The sequence below is a fragment of the Branchiostoma belcheri genome, unplaced genomic scaffold (genome assembly GCF_001625305.1).
Source record: "Branchiostoma belcheri isolate BF01 breed outbred unplaced genomic scaffold, Haploidv18h27 scaffold695, whole genome shotgun sequence".
Taxonomy (NCBI): domain Eukaryota; kingdom Metazoa; phylum Chordata; class Leptocardii; order Amphioxiformes; family Branchiostomatidae; genus Branchiostoma; species Branchiostoma belcheri.
Genome location: NW_017804348.1, coordinates 2,458 through 7,255, shown reverse-complemented (window position 1 = coordinate 7,255; position 4,798 = coordinate 2,458). Strand labels below are relative to the sequence as shown.

The following is a 4,798-nucleotide window of genomic DNA, read 5'->3' as shown; positions in this document are numbered from 1 at the left end:
TGTGAGTTTTCATGTGAGACTTCAGATGACCCAGCTGACTAAACTGCTTGCTGCACTCCTCACATCTGTAGGGTTTCTCACCGGTGTGAGTTTTCATGTGTTTCTTCAGATCACCCAGCTGACTGAACTGCTTGCTGCACTCCTCACATCTGTAGGGCTTCTCACCAGTGTGAGTTTTCATGTGAGACTTCAGATGACCCAGCTGACTGAACTGCTTGCTGCACTCCTCACATCTGTAGGGCTTCTCACCAGTGTGAGTTTTTCATGTGTCTCTTCAGATGACCCAGCCGACTGAACTGCCTGCTGCACTCCTCACATCTGTAGGGTTTCTCACCAGTGTGAGTTCGGATGTGGTCCTTTAAATCACCCAGGTGACTGAACTGCTTGCTGCACTCCTCACATCTGTAGGGTTTCTCACCAGTGTGAGTTTTAATGTGAGACTTCAGATTACCCAGCCGACTGAACTGCCTGCTGCACTCCTCACATCTGTAGGGTTTCTCACCAGTGTGAGTTTTCATGTGAGATCTCAGATTACCCAGCTGACTGAACTGCTTGCTGCACTCCTCACACCTGTAGGGTTTCTCCATGTTGCGAAGAATCTGCAGACAAAATGAAGCATCATTAAAACCCAAAAGACGGCAGAATCACATTTTTTTTTACATTGAGCCCCTATTGTAAGTTGGTGGCATTTTCATACCTGTAATTTTGAATTTTAATCCGAATAACTTGCATGTAGGAACGAGTTCCAGAAACATTACCATAAAATTGCCACAAAATTTCCGGAAAAGGATTTTCAATAATAACGTATATAATAAATGTGCTACCGGTACAAAATGGCGGAAACTACAGTATTTTGGCTCGGGGGCGGCAAGAGGGGTTTGGAGTATACCTTACATGAATTGTCTGCGTCCTGCATACCTTTATGCAATACAGATGAGCACTAAAAATTACTCTGAAACTGGAAATGCATTTTATTTTAACTTGTTTTAGAATACATAGCTGTTACAACTCCTAAACTTAGTCTTCTTTCATAAAGTTTCTTCGTAAACCCCTAAAGAGCCTACAGAGAACATTCCTCCATGTGACAAATTTCCCGCCATTTTCGACGGTGCGAAAAACAGCAAAATTACACGCCAATATTTGTCAAAATTCCTCCTCCGAGCTCTGGTGTACTTTCGTCAACAGCCATAGACGATATTTCGTCATAAACATTTAAAGTTTATCGTTACACAAGCAAGGACTTCTGTAGAATGTCCTTGTTACAAGTTAACAGCCCTCCCCAGCGTCATCTGAATATTCTGTCACGTATAATGTTTAACACAAGTGACGTTATATTTTTCTAGAAATTTTACAAAGCTTTTATGCTCCAAAAGCAACCCACTTAACGATAAGTCGTCTTACCTGAGAGTTGTAGGAAAGCGTAGACGAGACAACAGGCAGTCTAGTCGCTCTTGAAATTCGCGGTTGTGTCGTGCAGACGGAAAAGGAAGTTAAGGTCGGATGACCCGGAAGCATTCTAAGGTCACAGGTCAAACGGTGTCTCCTGATTATCGGGTTAATGTAGCAGAACAGTGTTTACCCTATAAGGACCCGAAGGTGAACTTTATAGTAGATTGCACTAGAGAAACATGACCAACTATTACAAATACACGTATGTTACGATATATGGTATAATAATGCTTTATTTGTTTTGATCACAATGTGTATATATAGAGAGTGAGGCCAAAACATTTATTAAAGAGCCCATAATTAAAATTCAATACATGACATACATGTACTATATCTATGTTGCGTTCAGAAAGTCAGCTACTAGTATTTACAGGTTTGACTATCGGGCTAAGCTATTAAGGCCACACCGACTTAATTTTATGGATGACATCCACGCGCGCATTGATTTTCGCCTGTTCTATTCTAAAAAAAACTTCACGTCCATCGAGGCTGTGGCCTGGCTATTGGCCCGGGTAGTCCATGCATGGCAGTTAGCGAAGATACCGTACTGATTCCTGTCCTCATGAGAGGTTATATGTAAGTTGGATGGAGAGAAACAATCTACAAATACAACATGTATCTGCAATGAAGAGTGCCCCAATTTCCTACCTGGCCCGACACTAACTCTTTACTCACGTGATATTTCACATTAAAACATTTCTGCAAGTATTCGAAACGTACTTTTAAGGGAACAGCCATACACTAGAGGTTAGTGCTGCGGGATCTGGGATGAGGTCGCTGTTTTACAGTAATACTCTGATAAAAAAAAGAGATCCTTGACAACAGTTTCTTTCTGCAGACCAACCACATACTTACTGGGAGCGTCTTGACGGTAACAAGCCGTTTATTTGGGGGAAGAAAACTACCACATACAAGCTGCAAGTAGTGTACACCTCTACCTTGTATACTAAGTACGTGTTGCAGTTCTGATTAATATTGCTAGGTGGCGCTGTCGGATGACCACCTGTTGGCTGAACTGGAGACTGTTGAATCTAGTTGTAAAAGGAGGACTCTGAGAGGGGATATTCTGATAAATAAATATTCTTTTAACAGCAGTTTCATCTGCAAATCAACCATATACTTACTGGGAGTGTCTTAATAATCACAAGCCGTTTATTTTGGGAAGAAAACTGCCGAAAATGCCGGATACGTACGGCTGACAAGCACTGTACATTGTGTAGTATCTGAGGTACGTGTTGCAGTACTACTTCTGATTAATATTGCTAGGTGGCGCTGTGAGACCGTCAGATGACCACCTGTTGGCTTAACTGGAGGCTATTGAAGCTAATTGTGACGGCTAGGATTTAAGAAGGCATATTCTATTGAATAGAGATTCGTAACTGCATTTTCTTTCTACAGATCAACCACAGACTTGCTGGGAATGTTGGAAGACGTTTATTTTATGAAGAAATAAGCCGAAAAATGCAGCATACGAGCGGCAAACACTGTACACTTTTACCTTGTACACTAAAGTACGCGTTACAATTCTGATTAATACCGCTAGGTGGTGCTGTGAGACCGTTGGATTTTAGTAAATAAAATAAAGCAAGTTGGCTAAACTGTTGAATTTAGGACACAGAAGTATATATGTCCTTGGTTGAATCTAATATCCAAGCTTTGAGAAGGAATATGCTGATAACTAAGGATTCTTAAGGGCAAGTTCTTGCTGAATATCAACCAAAGACTTGTTGGGAGTTTATTTGGGGGGAAAAATGCTGCCTACGAGCGGCGAATACTGTATTCTTTAATATCTCTACCTTGCATATGACGATGATATTGAAGTACGTCTTGCAGTTTTGACTAATATTGCTAGGTGGCGCTGTGAGACCGTCGGATAACCGTGTGTTGGCTAAACTGTACATTGAACCTAAAACCAGGTTTTGTTGAGGTTTACTTTGATGGATTAACATTCTTTATAGCAGCTTTTTGTTTTTGCAGATCATCCAGTCCTACTGGGAGCGTTTTGGTGGGTGAGGGACACTGGTTTGCTTAGACCTTTCAATGAAAAAAAAAGAGTTTAAGGCCAGTTGAGATATGAAAGTTTTAAGGCGATATTTAAGGGGGCAATTTCTTAGAACCCTTAAAGAGTCCAGATATGGAAGATACAAGGTGATGTTAACGGGGGAATTATTTGATTATAAGTTTTGAGTTTGAGTTTATTTAGATCCACAATTAGCTTTCTTAACTAGTTTTCTTCCTAAGTGTCTCCATAAACTGGAGGTTTAAAGCAATACTTGGATGGGAGGGGCAATTTTTTGCTAAGAACTTATCAGGGAAAGGAGTCTTAAGGTTAAGGCAATATTTGGGGTGGGGAAGTTTATTTTAGATTATAACATTTAAATCACAGTTTCAAGGAACAGGCCTAAGGAAATATTTGCCATTAATTTTGGGAAGAAAAAGCCGAGAAATGCCGCATACGAGCGGCAAGCACTGTACGCTTCTACCTTACATACCGAAGTACGAGCCTGAAAGTTAAGTACGTGTTGCAATTCTGATTAATAACGGTAGGTGGCGCTGTGAGACCGTCGGATTACCGTGTTAAGGCAATGTCTATGGGTATGGGGTTATCTTTACCATCAGGAAGTCTCAGGTGTTTTCAGGCAATATTTGGCGGAGGTACGCTTATTTTAGAGCTTTTTAAAGAAAAGTATTAAGGATTCAAGACTTTAACGCAATGTTTTGGGGCCTGCTAATCTGCTATGAACGTTTAAACGAAGGGTTGCAAGGAACAGGGGTTTGAAGCCCATATAAGGGAGCTGGCTATTCTAGTTAGAACCATAGTCAAGATATGCAAGTATTAAGGCAATATTTAAGGAGGGTTATCACAGTTGAGATATGAAAGTTTTAAGGCGATATTTAAGGGGACAATTTCTTAGAACCCTTAAGAGTCGAGATATGGAAGATACAAGTTGATGTTTATGGGGGAATTATTTGATTATAACTTTTCCTAAGTGTCGTATAAGGCAATACTTGGCTGGGAGGGGCAATTTTTTGCTAAGAACTTATCAGGGAAAGGAGTCTTAAGGTTAAGGCAATATTTGGGGTTGGGGGAGTTTTTTTAAATCAGATTAGAACCTTTAAATCAAAATTTCAAGGAACAGGCTTATGGCAATATGTGCCATTAATTTTGGGAAGAAAAAGGCGAGAAAGGCCGCATACGAGCGGCAAGCACTGTACGCTTCTACCTTACATACTGAAGTACGAGCCTGGAAGTACGTGTTGCAGTTCTGATAAATAACGGTAGGTGGCACTGTGAGACCGTCGGATTACCGTGTTTTGGCTACTGTTTTAAGGCAATGTTTATGGGTAA

General features: G+C 40.7%; 1 long non-coding RNA gene across 1 annotated transcript; it reads right to left on the bottom strand.

Annotated features, from left to right (window-relative positions):
* Positions 1-287: 287 nt before the first annotated feature.
* On the bottom strand, positions 288-1,479 carry LOC109484264. Its single transcript, XR_002141067.1, has 3 exons — positions 1,402-1,479; positions 571-599; positions 288-402 (listed from the first exon to the last, which is right to left on the bottom strand). It is a non-coding gene; the product is annotated as an uncharacterized LOC109484264 (long non-coding RNA).
* Between the last annotated feature and the right edge of the window lie 3,319 nt (positions 1,480-4,798).